We start from the raw sequence: 19,996 nt of genomic DNA on the forward strand, positions 1-19,996 counted from the left end.
GATATCAGTCTGAGATTAGGTCACAAAATCACTCTGGCTGCTGTCTTTCTCACCTTCTCCTGTACTCTAGCTTGTTTATGGTGATGAAACCACCTGCTATGTTGTGAATTATTCCACAGAAAGGAGGGCAGCGGAACTGAGGGAGATCTCCAACCAGCAGGCTTAGGGGACCCGAATCCTGCCAACACCCACTTGAGTGAACTTGAAAGTGGATCCTCTCCAAGTTAAGCCTTGAGATGGTTCAAGCACCTTGATTGCAGCCTTATGAGAAGTCCTGAGTCAGAGAACCCAGTTTGGCCATTGCCCACAGACTCTTGACCCACAGACATTGTGAGATAATATGTTTGTTGTTTTAAGCTGTTAAGTTTTGGGGTAATGCAGCTATGGATAACTAATACAAACCACACAGTTTTTAATAGTTGTTTAGTATTCCAGTGTAAGGTTTACTCAATCTTTTACTGCTGTACATTGGTTATTTTATTTATCTTGCTATTATAAATAGGGCAATAATGAATATCATTATAGCTACACCTTGGTACACATTCTTCATTCTTTCCTAAGGATAAAGTCCTTGAAGTGGAATAGCTGGATTTCAAAGGGTTTTCCTCTTTTAAGGCTTCTGAGATGCTATTTCCCAGTTGCCTTCTGGTAGGAATTGTACCCATTTACACCCCCGCTGGCTGTAGTCTGGAGTGGCCACTGGCCCACACCGAAGGGCTTACGTTTCTGAGGCATAGTTTTGGTTAATTTTAACCACTCTCTCTTGAGCTGTGTCTCTAGGCAAACCAGTCAGAAACAAAACTAAAACCAAATCCCAGAACCCAAGAATGATGACTAAGGTTGAATCTTCAAAATTACTAGATAGTTTGATGCTAAACAGTTTATTGAGAGTACTGTTGTTTTGAAGTCAGTCAGATGAATTCAACCACCCTCAAATTGTTTTTCCTATCTTTCAGTGAGCACTGAACTTCTGAAAATATGATGATGCTCAAATCCCCAAGAACTTTGAGAGGGAAAACAACAGCATTGGTTGAAGCTAAAATAATAATGAGCTACTCTGAATATCTTAGTTTATTTCAGTCACACAAGGGACTGTCAATAAATTCAACTTTCTAAATTAGCTGGATGAATTATATATATATATATATATATATATACACACACATATATGTATATGTGTGTGTATATATAGATAGATATAATTTATTTTGGGGGGGAGAATTTTGCATACATAGATATCACCACCATTTCCAAATTGCAACTTCACTGTTGGGGAAGAATAAATATTTTAATGAATGCTATATATTTTAACAGGCTCTGAACCCTGTGGTTGGTTTAAGCTAAGGGTGCAATTTCAGGCATCTAAATAAGTAAATAAATGAGGAAGAAAATCCATGTTAATTGCAGTAATTTGCGGTACTTTCAAATTCTTAATTAAGAAATAAAATAGGATTCATTATCCATGCCCACTGTAGATGGCATACATAGATCACCATTATGACCAGACACAAGACCTGAAGTTATTGCCATAAATGAAATAACAGAGAGAAATCACTGGTGCATTATTGGTCAAACTGTGCAGGCACAAAGAGGGAGGAAAGAGGGCACACAAAATGCCTATTTTCCATAAATGCCCTTCTTTCTGACCTGGGCACTGTATTATCCCAAAATATCTTCCCTGAGCCTGGAGTCTGGCCCCTCCCTCCTAATCTCTGGGATAGCTTTCTTCCCTCAAGCCTCACATATAACATTTGTCTGAGCTTGTCTGGACACCCTGCAGCGTCTTTCCCCAATCACCGGCCCCAGGTCATTCTTTTGGTGAGTCCTAATATTCTTCTACAAAGGTGGGAAAAAGAGAAAGGCTTTTCTTATAACCAGAGGCATTCTGACTCATGCTGCCCTTTGAAAATTAGGTATTAAATTAAACTAGGGAGGGCATATAATTTGTCATACAAAAATCAATTTTGATTGGGACAAATGCTTAATTTGCCAGGACACCAGACATAAGCTGGACTGTTCCTGATAAAGCAGGATGCTTGAGGCCCCTACTGAAAACCCATCAAGGCCTCCAGGGCTGGGGTAGGGTTGGGGTGGACATAGGTGTTCAGGCAGGTAAGTGGGAGTTCTGCTTTGGTTATGTGGGCTGTAGGGGTAATATCACTGGACATCTGGAAGGAAGAGCACTGATGCACCTGGTTGTAGGCAGACATGGCTGGTCATTGTGCTTTTGTTTGGGATACTTTTAATAAGGACTATGGGTGTGCATCTCCCAGGCTCTCCCTTTCCTGTTGTCCTACCCATCTTAATCTTGCAGGCTGGCATGGACAGTCCATGGGCAGTCAACATGACTCTGGATTCCACATCTTTCGACATGGGCAGTTATGGGCAACCAATTACAGTTAGCTCAGCAATGAGAAGGGTGCAGAGCAGGAGCAATTTGGAGGAGTTTAAGTGACTCGAGACAAAGGAAGATAAGAAAGGAAAACATCCACTGAAGATCCCTTAAAGGAATGAGGAATTTTGTCAGATTAGGCACTGAAGGTTTTTGAGCAAGTAGGACTTCTGGTTTTACCTATAGTCCCAAGGACAATCAGAAATTAACATGTATTTCCCAAATGCCTACTATATCCTATATGGAAGGCATAAGAATAATCTGAGACATACAGCTTGTTCTCAGGGGATTTAAGAAGTAGATTCCTTGAGTTAAAGGCTCTTCTCTTTTAAAAGGGAAACCAGAGAGAAAGCTGGACTCAGTATTTCTTCTGACAGCCAGGCTGATCTTTTCTTGGATCACATGTATGCTAAAGACCCCCATGGAATTCACAAGGGCTGAAAAGAGTGTCCATATCTTGCAGTGTTCATTTCGCCAAGGATCCTTCCTCTCTGGCTGCATCTGGATGGAGTCCAGACCACTGTGGGACCCTGGGGGATCTGGGGAAATGTGAACAATTATCTCCATTCCTTACCAAAACAGGGTGCAGAATGACATCATTCTGCCTTTATTTTCTGATGATTTATGGTAAAGAAGATACAGAGCTTTTCCAATTTCAGAAGTAAGCCAGGGAGAAACACTTGCAAAATGCATCCATAAAAACAGGCTAGATACCAAACTGGAAAGAAAACCCCAACTATATAAAGTGTTCTGTAGAATTCACTGTTCCATGCGTACCAGGGACTCTTGAGTTCCAATAGTGCGTGACATCAGGATGCTCAGACAAGATAATGAAAGATGGGAGAAATGTGGGCAGAAGATCTTTAAACCATAAGAAATGCCCTGGGAAACATGCCTTGTTATGCTGTAGCAAGGAGGAACCAGGAGATTAGTTCCTGAAGTTCTTTGGAAGAGAGGTCTTAAATGCAGTTATGTCTCCACTACTACATTTGAGAATTGTTCATGCTTTTATTTATTCATTTCATCTAACAAGTATTTATTGAGCATCTTCTCTTTCCCAGATATAGTATTGAGTGTTGACGATTCAGAAGGAGCAAGAGAGGGGTTACAGCCTTTTAGACGGGGCTTCTACTTTTAAGATGGCAGTGTTAAGAAAGCCTTGTCCACTTCTTTCTAATTTCATCCCAAAACAATAAGGAAAATGAAAAACAGAAACGCACTTTTCAACTTTGTTGAGGAAATGCTGTCATATGCAAAAAAATTCTGACCAGGAGTGGGTAGAGGCTGAAGGATGTCTGCTGCCAAAGACCTCAAGCAAGGTTGGCAGAGCACAGAGCTCATCAAAGAGGACAGAGCCAACACCATCTTTTGGCAAGCAACTGGTCTATGGTGAATCAGCTGTCCGTCAGAGCATCCCCGGACCCTGTCTGGTTCCATCGAGAAGCAGGGAATATGGTATAAACAAGAAAACACTTAGGGGTGCTATCTCTACAGGAAGCAGTCTGTTGCGGAGGCAGAGTGGAGAGGACAGGTTCAGTACAAATCAGTCTTGCAACTGTCAATCTCTTCTTTCTTCTGGGTTGAAGTAAAGGCTAAATCAACATGTACATATATGCATACACACAACCCTGTGTATCATAAAGCACAGTTCTGTAAATGAAAGAGACGTTCTGCTGGATGCTATCATGGCCTAGACCCTGCCCTATAAACTTTCTGCGAAGTAGCTGGTTAAGAAAGAGCTTATCTCCATCAAGTACAAGTCAGAATAGAAAAGAAACTATCAGGAAGTGCCTGGGTGGCTCAGTCGGTTAAGTGTCCAACTCTTAATCTCAGCTCAGGTTTCAATCTCAGGGTTGTGACATGTTACTTATAAAAAAAAGAAAGAAAGAAAGCATTCAAAGAGCTCTACAAAGATACTGCAAGAAAAGAAGGTAATGATTAGAGAAAACAAATAGACAAAGAACACATATGAAATTGTATTGTCACAGAGTTAAAGGAACTTGGTGGCCAAGCAAATAAGCATAGACAAAAAAACAACAAGGTTTAATGAAGAAAGATCACTTATATAAAATAAGAACTCAAGGAAGAAATGTCAAGACAAACGAAAGAGACAAAAAATGAGCTAGCAGAGTTCAGGAAAGAAGTGGAGGAGATTAGGAAGCCATCCGAAGCAACAAAAAGGTAAACAGACACTGCTCAAAAAAGTGGGCTTAAGAACAGGAATGCTGAAGTGAGCAAAACAAAATGGAAATGAATAGTTAAAAAGGATTAGAAAAAGAACATGGTAGCTATGGAAGATGAAACATCAAATAGACCTATGTATATGCATAAATAGACCAAGCAGTATTTGATAAACAGTACTGAAAAAAAAAATAGAATAGAAATTGTATTTGGGGAAATATAATCACAACAAATTTTCCAGAAATAAGAAATTTAAGTCTACGTACAAAGCAAAGCCAAACCAAACCAAAACCAAACATAAACCGTCTGAGAAAATATCGATACAGAGCCAACAGCCCAAAATGTAAAGAAAGACTCTTTACCATCAAAACAAACAAACAAAAAACCCAAAACAAACAATATAAACCAAAACCAAAACCAGAACGTCTTTTCTAAGGGGAAAAGAATTAGGCTGGTTTCAGAGTTCTCCACAGCAATATCTCATGCTAGAAGACAGTGGACCATGCTTACAAAAACCTCATTAAGAATTAAATTTAAAACATTAAAAAAAATGTTACATTCAAACTTTTGTTCAAGTACAAATGCTGCTACTAAACATCTAACAAACCAGAAAACGTGGACACCAGGATCTTGTCTGGAATAAACTTCACGTCAACCAACCAGTAGAGAATACAGAAACTGTGGCAGAAAGTCTGGTGCTGGGTTTTTAACAATTTAGTTTAGCATTAAGATAAAAAAAATGTGGCAATTATGGTTCTAGAAAATGATGAATTCTAATAAACTCTAATAACATGAAAAACAGCAAAACTAATACAATTCAGAAGGTGAGAAAAGAGAGAAGGTGGGAGATAGCCAGAGGTTAAATGACCAGGCAGGGCTAATGAATCAAGCAATAGAAAGAAATATATATTAAAAATTATAAAATTAAGATTAATAGAGATATCACCATCATCATCATCATCATCATCTAAAATTGGGTAGGATAGGAATATGAGAGGCAGGAAAAGAATAAGTATGAAGATGTCATTATCTTGCAGAGCCATATCTAAGGATATAGAGGATCAAGTATATTATATTTATATTATAAATTATAAAGATAATCACTTAAAAAATAAAAAAACTATTAAAAGTTTCTAAAGTATCGCTATGAACCCACACATATACATTAAATTAAAAGACAAAACAAAACAAAGACCATAAAGTGAAATAAAAGCAGAAAGCACATGATGTTAAGACTAATTCCAAGCATACCTATCATATTAAAATTTATAAAACTAAAATATATCGATCAAAGGAAATAGATTCTCAGTTTAAATTACAAATAAAACAACCCAATCACATGCTGTGTACAAGAGAAACAATTAAAACAAAGTGACTGGAAAGTTGAAAATAAAAGGTGGGCAAAGGCAAACCAGCAAATCAAACCAAAACAAAAACAGCAAGTAGAGACCCCAATTTTAATATCTAGACATGTATCAGACAAGGTTGAGTTTGGGGCACAAAACAGTCAATGATGCAAAGATAGGAACTTTACTGCAATCTCAATGATGCTCTAAGTATTAGGAGGATTTATGCACCCCCATTTTTTTTTATAGCAGTACTATGTATTAAGCTGAAAGGTGGTACATATAAAAATAAAGGCAGACACACATGAGTAGTAAGAGACTAATACAATTCCCTCCATTCAAGGTAATCAGAGAATGCTTTCAGAGTTACATAACAATTCATTTTGCAGTTATCTATACTTTTCAACTCCCTATATTTGCACAAACAATTATAAGAGATCCCAACAGTGTCTCTCCCTTGCTATAAAGCCTTCCAAGCTCCCCAGTCCTGCTGCCCCAAATCCTAAATTTCCTCTGTGATCTGGCTCCTGCCTCTTCCAGCCTTCTCCCACTCTGCATGTGTTCAGAGACATCCCCACAATGGGGGTTCTCTTTCCCACACTTCCTTGCCTTTGCCTTGGCTCAGGCTGTTTCCTCTCCTTGGATGCTCTCCGACAGCAGGTGGACGTAACCTTTAAGACTTCACGAACATGTCACTTTTCTGGGAAGCCTTCTTTGCCCCCAATCCTGCCAGGTACAGGATACAGTTAGGACACGCTTACACCTCCTGGTAACAAATCCAGTTCTTTAGGATCAAGGCAATCGTGACATCTTTACTCTGTAACAACCCTCATCCTCCACATGCAGATAGGTACTAAGTCCTGCCTTCTCTTCCCGTATCATTCTTAGTTCCCTCTGCACCCATCTGACCGTTGCCCCTGTACTCCTGAGCTCCTCTTCTTTGAGTATTTTGTCACCAGCCTCACCCCCTCCTGTTGACTCAACATTCTGCCCCTGCACCCATCTTCCTAAAGCACCACTTGGTCAAGCCAGCAGCTTTGCTCCAATGTCTCCGATGGGTTCCCTTTCCTTTACGATCAGTTCCCTCATCTGTTGTCAAGGCTTTCTGCAACTGGTCATGATGGACTTTCCAGAATGATTGTCCAGCATTCCCATCTTCTACACCATTCCACTCACACCGACAGGCCCTCCAACCATGCCACACACACATGCCATCACCATGGGCTTCCTGACCTGCACCTTATGTTCCTCATGTTCTCTCCCCTTTTCTCTGCCTACCAATCCAAATTCTGCTTCAAGAGCAACTGCAGGGGTACCCTTCCCTGGCCCACCAGCCCACAGATTTCTACTCTGAGCTCTTCGGACTTTTATTATCAACACCCTAGCTTGGCTTTTATCGTAACTCATGCTAGGAGCTGCAAGTATTTGTACGTGTTCATTTTATTTGATAGACAGTATGCCTCAGGAGTGGCATCTTGTGCTTCTTCTACATTATTCTTGACATCTTACAAGGGATCGAGAATATAGTAGGTGCTTAGCAATCATACACATTTTTTTAAAAACAGAGAATCTGTTGCTTCCATCTGTGTCCTTCAGCAGGATGGCAGCTCACCTGAGTCCTGAGCCTTAAAAGGCCTCCTTCACTGCCTCCTCCTTCCCAGAGTTATGGTGACCCAATTTCTTTCTTTCTTTTTTCTTTCTTTCTTTTCTTTCTTTCTTTCTTTTTTTAAGAATTTAGTTATTTATTTGACAGAGAGAGACACAGCGAGAGAGGGAACACAAGCAGGGGAGCGGGAGAGGGAGAAGCAAGCTTCCCGCTGAGCAGGGAGCCCGGTGTGAGGCTCCATCCCAGGACCCTGGGATCATGACCTGAGCTGAAGGCAGCCGCTTAACCGACTGAGCCACCCAGGCGCCCCAGGTGACCCAATTTTGGCTGTCATTCTAATTGTTCACCAAGCCTAATTAATTACAATACAGTTGCTTAATATTTTAAAAACTGCCTCCCTATCCATCATCTTGGTGGACCCACATGTGATAGCGTGTCGTAGGCAAGGCAGAGATTGTAAGCTCACTTTACAAATGCTGAAATAAAGTCAGTGCATCACTGGTGCCAGGGAGACCAGACCCTTGGCTTATACTTCTAGTCCATTAGCCTTTACGTCAGGGCAAGCTGTGTCTCTACCCTAAGTTTCTAGAACATCTCTCTGGAAGTGTGAATGTGTGTTTTTAAAATACTGATTTTTGCTAAAATGGCTCTTTATTTTGCTTTTGATTTCTCCTTCCTAGTGAAGATCCTGCCCTACTCCCCCTGATGGCAAGCATTCTTTTTCTTTCCTGAATGATGGCCCCACTTGGTCCCCCTTTGGTTTTCTTTGCCTGAGTTTCCACTTAGCCCCGCCACCCCCCGGAGAACCATTCTGGCTTAATGCCTCCTGCATCCTTTCAAATTGTTCTTGTTCCTCAGCTCAGGATTTCCTGCAGGGCTGGCCTTCTCAGCTAATGAGGAGCCTCTAGCTGAAGGCACTGTTTCTGACCAAGTTTCCCAATCCTGCTGGGAGGTGGGGGTGGCGGCCGGCGGGAGAGCATGTGGCAGTCCTGCGCTGATAGTCTACGATCACAGGCAGGAGTCTCTGCTAATGCAGCTCTGGCGAGCCCTGGAACTTGCTGGTACCTGGTTTTGTTTCGAATGACCCACTCTCTCCCCACACCCCCCACAATGCATCTTTAAAATGATTCACTTTATTTCCTCCAGGAAAGCTCGTTCATATTGTGTTTTCTCTTTCTCTAAATCGTTCAATGCTATTACTATAATTTGTGGAGGTGGAGTGGGGAGAGTACTATTTATGTCCCAGACTAATTGAGTAGGAGTGACCTTGTATTATGCATTTTGGAGAGATGCTGGGGGCACCCCTCAGCATAATTGTCCATTAAGTAAAGTGGGCTTTAAGTTGTCACAATACTAGTCGTGGATATATATGTTTTTTGTTTCCCCTTCTGTCTCTAACAGCCGTGAAGGGGAATGGGCCACCCGGCCTGGGTACCTCATAGAACCTCACTCAAGGCTATCAGACTGGCCTAAGAGGTGGCCGTGTGAGCCAGGCCAGTCCAGGCCAGGCCAGCTAGAGTTCTTCCTTGGGAGGTGCAAAGTGGAGCTGGGCAGACGAAGCCAACTTTGCTGTCTGGCTATTGAACTGTCAGGATATGAAGCTGTAAGGGCTGATGCCAAATTCTGAACAACTGCCAATTTGAGGAAATGACATAACACCCACAGAGAAACGTAATGGAGATTGAGGGATGGGTGGCACTAACATCCCCAATTCTTGTTATTCATGAGGCCACCTCCCAACCCTGGCTTTTCAGGAGTCTGGCGACATAAGCCTATAAATCACTTTTTATTGCTGAAGCCAGTTTAATCGGTTAATTGCAACCAAGAAAGTCCTGGCTATATGTCCCCTCCTGTCTGTGAATTTTCTCATCACAGGTTCCAGATGCCCTTGTATTGCCCTCGGCTGCGCCCAAGACCAGATGCCCTTACACGGCAGCCTTGGGGCCTCCTAGTGGGTTGATTCCTGCCTGCGTCTGAACCCTGAAAGTCCTATCCACATGAACCCAGCCCCATCACTGGTAGCTAAGGCATAAAATGCATGTGTCCCTGCAAGAATGAGAGCTCCGTGAGGCAGGGAACAAAGGCCTGCTTTGTTCTCTTGTGTGCCCATCTGTCTAGACACGCCGGGCACACAGTGGGTACACAATGAGTATTTGTTACGTGAAAGAAGCACTGAATGTGGCCATTCACTCATTTGCAGGGTGGTGCCGGGGGGGGGGGGCGGGGCGGGGAGCTACCTCTCTTTGTCTGATCAGGCATCTTCAGTCACTGCCCACTGCACTCTGAACTTAACCCTCCCTCAGCCCAACTCCAACCCACCTGTCTAGCCTCGTCTCTGACTGTTCCCCCACGTGATCAGAGGGCCTCCCAGTGTGAAGTAGGCCTGACGCTCCCCTGACTGCAGCCTGTCCCTGCGGCCTCTGAGCCTTTGCTCGGGCAACTCCAACTTCTCTGCACTTAACAATCTCATGTTTTGAACTCATGCCTCAGGGCCTGGCTCAGAAGAAGCTCACGCCATGTGCTGGCCCGGTTCCGCCCATTCAGAAAGAACCTCATGCTCTTCCGGGCCCTCACAGCCCATTCTCGCAGCCTTTGCCCTCTGCATTTGCACTAACAAGAGCTTCCGATGCACATGCATTCTCTTCCCCAGCTGACTCCAGGCTCCTTGGGTGCAACAGTCCTGTCTCTCTGTCTCTGTCCACCATCTTTTCCTTCTGCCCACCCCCCGCCACCCCCTTCACCACGTACCACCACACTTTCCTACCAACCAGGTCCTAGCATGGCCTCACACAAACTGATGCCCAGTGAATATTATTATACAGGAGTAAATCTGTGCACATCAATGCAAAACAGGAACTCTGGCCTGACTGGCACAAGCCTGTGGGATCAGGGAGCATGGCTTATCTGCACAGTGGGCCTAATAAAACTACAGACTTTATTGGCTGATAAGTACTTAGTGTATGCAAAGTGCTTAGCCCAACGCCTGGCACATAATGAGGGGCTCGATAAATGTCGGTGGTTTTTACTGATAGGTCTTAGGTACCCTGAGAGCCAGGATGACACTTTTCTTTCCATTTCCCATCCAGGCGAGTTCTCTGTTATTTACAACCCGACAGGCATCTCCACTTCACACCTAGCAGTGTGGCTTCCCACACATCTACCCTAGTCAAGGGTCTCCCCCGGGGGGCTGCCTCCCAGCCAGCCAAGCAGCCAGCTCCTCCCCAGTCTGAGCCCACCCCTCACCACTCTCCCACCTCCTAGGCCAGAAGAGAAGGAAAGGGAAGGGAACAGTCGTGCCGTCATGCACTCTGAGGCCTGGGCCTGGGAGAGATGGGACAAAGCTGACATGTGAAGCCAGACTGGCTGCTTCCATCTAACTCCCTTTGCCCCCGGAGCTGCAGACGGTGACGCGCCGTGAGGGAACGGAGCTGGTCTGGGTGCTTTCCTTTCTTTGCCCCTCTGCACATGTCTGCGATTGGCCCTGGAGGTTCCTCTCTTGCTGGAGGCTCAGAGAGCTCCAGAGGCTTTCATTGGGGTGGAGCGCTCTGACGGAGCTCTCTTCCCCGCTTCCCCTCCTTCTGTTTCGGCGCTGCTCGCTCTGGCTCTGGCTCTGGCTCTCCTCCACCTGTTCCGTTCTACAGATCTGCTTCTTTCTCTCTTGAGCTCACCTTGCTGTGATTCCCATCTCTTGCTTTTCTGTCATTTCTCCAGCTCTCCCCTTTCCTTCATTGTCTCTGTCTTCCTCCCTCCTGCCATCCCCCTGCTCCCTGCCTCCCCACCTGCATTTGGGCTCTCCTGCTCTCCTCACTGCCAGGGTGTTGCCGGTGCTGCCGTGGTGAGCAGGGGACCATCGATCTGTCACAGATGGGCTCGGCCAGCCTCGACCACCTCTCTCCCGCTGCTGGCAATTATCTGGGGCTGGCACAGGGCCCGGAAACAGCCGCCTGCTCCACCCCGCGGCTCAGGGCCTGCTCCCCTACGCCTGCCCCCTTGGAGGACCGCTTGGTGCTGTGCCCAGGATGTGACAACCTGCAAAGGTCACACACACTCCGGAGAAGATGGACTGCTCTACGAGTGGCATTGACATTGGGCAGATTTGCAAACGTCCCTCCAGACTCGCTAGCGTTTCACGGAGGCGAGGAATGAGGTGCAAAAAATAGAAACTATAAATTGCACGCAGTGCCCCTACCTCCCCCCATCACGCACACTTTAACATTGCCATACTTCCAGATTTTTCATTTCTTTATTTTTTTAAAGGGTGGCTTTTGAATCTACCTTGTTTGAAATATTATAACTAATTCACCTACACGACATCACTGGAAGATAATGTGCCTGGGGCCGCCAGGCTGGGAGCTGACCTGACATTTATAGGATGCTGTGCAGTTGTAGACTGAGTCACAGCTGTGCCCTGGCACTCTTCTTTTCAGAGGTCGATGGGATTTCAGAGCTGACAGGGGCTTGTGCGGCTTTTCTGCCAAGACTTTCATTTTGGAGCTGGGAAACCTGTAGACCTGAGCGGCTGAGAAAGGTACCCGAAGTCAGACAGCTAGTTGGTAGCAAAGGCCAGACAGGGATTCCTGTTTTCAGGCTCCTGGTAAAGTACCCATCTCACTCTGCACCCCAATGCCTTTAATGAGGGAGGAAACAGGTCCTCCAGGGAGACAAATAATTCCACCCAGGTCACTCAGTTGTTAGGTGTCAGGGTCCCAAGATATATTCTGATATCTTATTTAGTTGTCCTTGCAACTGGTCAACTGGTCATGAAGCATCCTGGAAATCAGAGATACAGAGAAAAAGGGGGGGGGGCAGGGCTAATCACCTTGGGCTGATTTGGGCCTTTTCAGCTGGTTCCAAGCATCAATACTGAAGCAAAGGCGTGTCAGAAAGTGTTTACTAAGGTTCAATGCGTCTTCCCCCCAGGGCCACCGTGTGTCATAGGTTCATTTCATGGCAGGGCACCCCGTACCCGCTGTGTGCACGCTGCCACATTCCACATACTCCCTTGGAGACCCTCATGTCCAGGGTTAGTGGCTCACTGCCACTGGCCTCACAGAAGGCTGTGTGCTGTGCACTGTGCACTCGGGTGCAGCCTCATTCAACATGTGGAGAACCCCAAGTGGAAAGGGGGGTTTGCAGAGAGGATGACTGAAGGGTTAGAAGACCCTAGGCACCTGGCTGTGACCAGATCACGGCTCGCTACTGGGTCGAGTGTAAAGCTGCAGCTTGAATGGCCTTGCTGTTCCCCTGTGGCCATTAGTTAATGAGAAGAGCTGCCATGTACTGAGCATCTGCCCTGACCCAGACACTGTGTCAGAGGCTCCCTGCGCACCATCTCCCCTGACCCTCGCTGCTTCCCAGGAGCACCCTTGCTGGCTGTTTCCCTAACTGAGGCTCAGAGAGGCCAAGCCCAGAGGGAGTGGAGTGCTGAATTCAGCCTTTCTAGCCACAAGGACTGTCCCTATTACTCACCCTCTGCCCCACTGCTTCATAGTTTGTCCATTTACAGGGAATCCAGATCCAAGGCTCCTGGGAAAGAAGGGACAGCAGAGCCGCCATGTAGGTAGTGCAGGTGGGTCTGCTTATTTGGGAGGCTGAACCTGCTTGTCTACTCCCTGGGCTCCCAAGGGCATTCTGGATCACAGCGCATTATAAAAATGAACATTTATCAAATATGATCCACCTGAAGGGCCACAAAAAGTTAATGCACGTTCAGCATATTTTGTTTTAAAAGGGGAGGAATCATCCTAATGATGTGACCGATAATACAGAGACCATATATTGAGTACCCAGTAGGTCCCAAGCAGTTTGCTCTGTGCCTCATTTATATTTCACAGACATCTGTGAATTAGGCATTATCCCATTTTGCAGGTGAGAAAATTCAAGTCCAAAGATGTGAAAAACAAACAAAAAACCCCACAAAACCTCTTCAGATTTATTCACATTTTAAGTGTAGGACTGGGATTCAAATGTCAAGCCGCCTGCTTCCAAAGCTTTTCCACCATCCTATTCTCACAGAAGTACACACCATCAGTTAAAAAGCTTTCCAATTAAATAATTAAAACTTCAGAATGGTCTCAGTCCTTAAAGGGATCCGTTTCAATTACCTAGAAGAGTCACTGAGGCAGAACAGTCTCTCTGTCTATATACTCTTCCTCGGCTCTGTTTCAAATCGTATATCTCAAAACCCTCAGGCTCTAGTGGACAATATATATCTCCTGCCTGGCAGCTTCATGAGGGGGCCCTAAAACTGGGGAATTTACAGGCCCTGCTAGACGGCCTACAAGGCCCTTGCCTGCTTGGCATGCAGGACGCCGGCTGGCCGAAGACCCTGGAAACAAGGGCCTGGTTCCAGCAGTCAGCTGGCTCTAAAAGTCTATGTCTATGGTACTGAGGTTTTATTTTCCCTTTCGATGCTGTTATGGGGGACAGTTGAAGAGGAAATTCCCTACAGTTCAACAGACTCCAGATTTATGGAATAGTATGAAAATATTTGCCCTGTGTTTGAAACTGCTGAAGAGGGAAAAAGAAATGTTGTTTTCTATGGATTTATGAAAACAGAAACACTGATTTGTTTTGCTTGGGGTTTGTCACTTTCTAAATGATAGCTTGATGTTTTCGGGTGCTTTGAGAGGGCCGCGTTTCTTTCAGGCAAGCCTGGCACCTGGGGAAATTGTGAAGTTTGTCTCTTGCGCTTTCTCCTCTACCCTTCTGCATCCCTCCCATCTTGTGTTCCCTTTTGATCTCTACCTACAATGATCCCACTGTCCCGTGTCACCCAAACTTGCCTAGCAAGGAAAATCATCTAGCATTAATTCATAGAAATTATGAAGAATGAATGGGTTACAGTTCCTTTTGTATTTCTGTCTTTAAAAAAATGCTGAATGTGGGGTGCCTGGGTGGCTCAGTTTGTTAAGCACCCGACTCTTGGTTTTGGCTCTGGTCTGATCTCAGGGTTGTGAGATCAAGCCCCGTGTTGTGCTCCACACTCAGCCTGGAGTCTGCTTGAGTTTCTCTCTCCCTCTCCCTCTTTCTCTGCCCCTCCCCCTCCAAATAAATAAATAAATAAATCTAAAAAAAATTTTTTTTTTAAAATACTGAAGGTGAGTAATGTTACCTAAATTAAATATATTCTTACTCTCAAATGATGTGATTTTAAGGCACTTGGGAGAGAAACAAATTCAGGTGGAATCTGAAGGTCTTTTCGCTGTCCTTAATGCTGTATCATATAAGCAAAGGTAGGTTATACCTAAACATGAGGCTGGCTCTGACTATAAACATGGATTTTGCTTCAGAACTAGCTCTTCAGAGAGCCAAAATTAGTCTAGACACTTTGATCTCAAATATCAGTGTGAAGCTTCCTAGCAGAGTTGAGGGATAAATTCCTAGGGCCAAGACTAAATTAGAGTAGGTCCTAAAAAAAGGAGATTAGTCTGGTTCTACTGAACGATGGCTCAGAATGCTGCTTCTAGCTGAGGGGGAAGAAAGAGAAATGCAATTCTCATTAATAAATCGCTCAATTACACTCAAGCTAGGCAGCTGCTGGAGATGACCCTGTCACTCAGATTCATCCTTGCATTCTCCAATGTCCCTAATGCAAAGGAGCGTCTCTGAGAAGTGACCACAGTCATGCTCTCCCCCGTGCACGCTGCCCTAATGCAACGAAAACTAGCAAACTCCGATTTACTTCTTCATGTCTGCTCAGCAACCGGGGCTGCTGGGGCCAGCAGGTTGTCAGTGTCAGGAATTATAAGAAACAGAAGGACTTGGAAAGAGTGCAGTAGGAAATAGGAAAGAGAGATAAAGTTTTGGGGGGACAGTGAAGATGAACTGGGGAAAATAATGTCGAATGGCCTTTGTGAGGGAGGTGAGGGGTGAAATCTGGTGGGAAGGATCGGGGCAAGTGCCCCGGGCCTATGACACTACGTACTGAGAAAGGGCTTGAGCAATCTCCATTTGGCATCCAAATAAGTTAAATAAAGACAAGCCAAAGCCTTTTCTCTCCAGCTTCCAAGTCACACAGTGAGACGCAGGAGGCAGGAGCCAATAAAATCTTAAAGACACCCAAGGACCAGGCCCACACATTCCAAATGCTTCTTAGGGTGAGTATTTTCTGCAACAAAGCAAAATGAATTTACAAGTATCTCATTAAAGCTGCAGGGGAGGAGGAACGTGAAAAGTTTCCAGGGAAGGAGGGATGGTAAATGGAATTAATAGCACAGAACTCATTAGGACTCATTATTACTAATTTAGGATATGTGAAATGTTACTGATATTTTCTGCATAGTCTCTGTTGTTGGTTTGAGTAGGTTTTGTTAGGGCTTCCTTAGTTTTCTTTAAACCTAGACTCTAATTCTATTATTTTATAGGTTGGAATTTTCACAAAGGAAAATTCTCCCCTCATGGAGGGCTTTTGGGAATAGTCAGGAAGTTCCCCTGAGTCACACATTTTGGGCTGGCCTTACCCCAAGATGAACTGGGCAACCCCGATGTGTACACATGGGGACAGCCCCCCCACAGGAAGACCTTGGTAGGAAGATACAGCATGGAAGCGGTGGTGGGGAAAATAGGTGAGGAGTCAGTGCGTGATCTGTGGAGTGCTGTCAGCGAGGAGTCCCAGCCTCTACCTCCTCTCCTTTCCTTGACTTTGTGGCTGCCTGAGATGTGCCATGTTTAAGGCAGCACTGTTTCCTGTCAGATGAGAATATGCTTGAGAAAGTAACAGATTACAGCTTCATGGAAATGGCCTCTCAAGCCCTCAGAACCCAACGGCTCTGACTTCGAGAGCAGTTTTGAGTATTAAAGGAAATTGCAAGAGCCCAGAATACAGAGTGAACTAGTGACCGGAGAAGGTGGACAAGGATGGGGCACAGGAGGGCACTGGGGGCTGGGTGGGAAATGGCTGAGGGTGGGAGGAAGGAGACTCAGCAAAGGGGGTCGGGGGCGTGGGGGAGTGAAGACGCCGGGGCTGAACACTCAGTTTTCTCATCTTCTGGTTCGACCAGGAGAGGCCCGCACCACACATATACAGGTTCTTCTAAAGACGGGCTCCTTCCTCAAAGCCATGATGAGAGCCACCCACTGAAGTGAGAGAGGTCACAGCATGAGCGCTTCTAGCTTCCAAACCTAGTCCCCAAATGTCAGAACTGGATAGGACCGTATATTCCCTAGATTCCTGACTATTTTCTGAGCAGCCTGTGTACCAGGCACTGGGTGAGGCCCTGGGAATAGAAGGTTGCAAGGTGCAGGGCACCCTGGCGAGATGAATGGCAGGTTAGTGTCTCCTACCTGAGCTGGTGGTCTTTTCATTACTGGAGGGAGTTGGATCTGACAATGAGCTTCATGGACTCACTTGCTCCGCAGAAGTGCCGCATTGAAACACTGGGGGATCTCTACACATCCACCCCAGCGCAGTAAGATGAAACCAGAGAGGGAGACAAACCATAAGAAACTCTTACTTACAGGAAACAAGCCGAGGGTTGCTGGAGGAGAGAGGGGTGGGGGGATGGGGTAACTGGGTGATGGGCATTAAGGAGGGCACTCGATGGAATGACCACTGGGTGTTATATGCAAGCGATGAATCACTAAATTATACCTCTGAAACTAATAATATACTATATGCTAATTAAATTGAATTTAAGTTAAAAAAAAAAAAATCCACCCTAGCCCAGAACTGATGGCTGTGCATGGTCCTCCCATCTGGGATCTTATCTTCCCCTGCTATACAGAGAACCTCATTATAACTGTCCTATTTTAACTGTCATTTGTACCCCGAGGTATAGCTTTCTGTACATCAGTACACTCACTTGCATCAAACGTTCTGTGAGTTTTCTGACTTTGCCACAGCTGTGAAAGGTCATGAGGCTCACCCTCCAGATTTTAAGCGACATGACTCTACCTCTACCTTGCTGTCACAGCTGCACAAACCCACGAGGACATGGGGCCTCAGACACCATCACGTGGCTGGTAAATGTGCTCTTGGGCAGATTAAAAATCTCTCTGGGTCCTAGCTTGGTCTTCTACAAAGAGAGGAGCCGGACTAGAAATATTCAAAGCTCTTTCCCAGTTCTAGCCTCATTCACTGAGGTAGGGACGGCTGATGAGCCAGCAGAGGTGGTGTCGAAATCAGCACATGGCTAGTTGATCATTTCAAGATGCTATCAGGAGGAAAAGACTCTTTAGCAGGGGGCAGGGGGTGAGTAGATTTGGGGGTGTGAGTCACCCACAGGGAAAGGCTTCTCTTCCTGAGTGTCACTCCGAGTGGGGGTTCCCTGCCCAGAAGCTGCAGGGCCACTCTGGGTTTTGCAATGATGCCAATTCTCCTTTCCTAATGTTCCGGGAAGAACATTTTCATGGAACACAAATCACTGGTCCTTCATCCTGTGACAGCAAATGGAGACTAATGATAGGAACTGAGACTTAAGAGATGCCTTTACATTAGTGCCTGTTTCTGCAAACTTGTTCCAGAAAGCTCCTTTGCGCTGCTTGGATCCTGGCCTGAGGGCCTCCCCCTGGGGGCTGCAGGATGGCAGATATTAGGCAGCAGTGCCTCCCCTGGGGTGAGCATCTCTTCTACATCTCTCTCCCTTCATGCTGTAGCCTGAAACCCCCGGCTCCCTCACACCCAGAGCAAAGCTCCAGTGTGGCATCTGCCCTTTGGCACGCCTCTCAACACCATTCTTCCGGGAGAGCCTGCATGTACTTGTCCTCAGCTTCCTGCTTCCCCTCTTGGCCACTTTTGATCCTTGATACTCAGTTCCCTATTGGAGTGCATCTGAATCCGGGACACCCCTTCTCCTCCCACCCCTAAGAAGTAGCTACTCCTATTATCTCCATTTTACAGATGGGAAGATGGAGGCATCGGGAGGTAAAGGGATTTGGCCAAGGTCATGAGGATAGAGGGCAAGTGTCAAAGCCAGAATTGGAAGCCAGGCAGTCCAGCACCTGCGACTGTGCTCTTGACCTTGGTTCTTCCGCGTTTTCACCAGCATAGCCTTCCGACTCCTAGTCACAACTTCCCGGTCCCCACAAAACAAGTCACCACCCAGTGATTCTTTCTACACTGTTGCTTTCAAATAAGGCTTCTAAGATTCTACAAGTCTCCCAACTGCCTTTGGGGCTTGGAGAGAGGGGGCAAAACTGGATCTGAGGCAAACTTGGCCACTTCCACGAATCTCCCTTTGCCACCAGAGCTGCGGTAAGACCCCACGAAGAGGTGGAACTGGTCGGAGCGCTTTCTTTCATTTTCCCTTCTGCACATACACGCAGTTGGTTTTGGAGGCCCTGCATCAGGGAGAGAGAGAGAGGGGGCATGTGCTGTTCCTCTCTAAACCTACCATCAGGGACGCTGAACATCTGGGATGGGCTAGGGGAGTCTCTGGGTGCCACTGTCCAACAAATTGGTTGAAAATGTGCTACACCATTTATTCTGCCCTGATACTCATCCAATCTTAAATAAGATCCAGTCTCATGTGATAACTGAATCTGAGACTCAGATTACATAGGTAAAAAAAATCTCTTCATATATTGCAAAATACTGTGCAAGATATGCTTTGTTATAACTTATTAATATTCAATTTTCACCCAAAATGGAATTGATTTTTTAAAATTCATATTCATGTGTGCTCCCTAATTGGGGGGAGTACCTGGCAGCCCTGGGGTCTCCAGGTCCCTGCATCTCGTGGGTCCTGTAGACTCTATCCCTCCAGGCACATCTCGGCTGGAATAATAAGGCATTTCTTCACATTCCCCGACCCCACTGCCCATCTTGCATTTATTCTAAAGGCTGTCTTTACCTCAGCTTTGAGAATCTACAACAGCTCTGCAGCTGGGAAGAGAGTGTATCATTTGGCTCTTTGCCCAGAAAATAAGATGCTTCAAAAAGGTCATAAAAAAAAAATCTCTTGGGGGGAGAAAAGGAAAAAAAAAACAACCCTTCTCTCTCAAGGTTAATTGAGTGGAAGGTGAACTTGCATCACATGTTGTCCCTTTGTGAGAGCGGCATAGCTTAAGTACGCGGAGAGGGCAATTCACAGGAGGGCGTGGGCTGGGCTGCTGAACAGGGACGCCGTGTTCTCCTGAGCTGGCCCCGAGCTTCCGGTCTCTCCCCCTCTTCCCAGTGTCTCCACCATGCAGGAGCAGAAGGGAGTGTGCCGGCATGCAGCCAGCCTACACGGAGCCCAGGCCTCCACAGGATACAAAGAAATGACGGCTGGACACCTGCCTTCCGGGAGCTTTTGCTCTTGAGGATGAAAGGAGGCCAACAGCCAGCTAGCGTGAGATGACTCAGAGACAAGTAGTGTTTTGGGGGGTGAGGTCGGCTCTGCAGCTGGTGAGTGCTCAGGGCTGGTGGGGTTAACAGGTGCCAGAGAGCCCTGCTCTGAGCTGCGGGACAAGCCTGACCTAAATTCAGGGCCTTTGCACTTGCCTCTTACTATGTACACAGACTCTGGTTCTACTGGGGATGGCTTTACT

General features: G+C 45.8%; 1 protein-coding gene across 1 annotated transcript in view; it reads right to left on the reverse strand.

Moving 5' to 3' along the window:
* Positions 1 to 19,996, reverse strand: part of SLC14A2 (solute carrier family 14 member 2) — a 453,812-nt gene that overhangs the window by 179,385 nt on the left and 254,431 nt on the right. The window lies entirely within an intron of this gene.

The sequence above is a fragment of the Leptonychotes weddellii genome, chromosome 13 (assembly GCF_054177405.1).
Source record: "Leptonychotes weddellii isolate Sample4059 chromosome 13, ASM5417740v2, whole genome shotgun sequence".
In the NCBI taxonomy this organism is placed as follows: domain Eukaryota; kingdom Metazoa; phylum Chordata; class Mammalia; order Carnivora; family Phocidae; genus Leptonychotes; species Leptonychotes weddellii.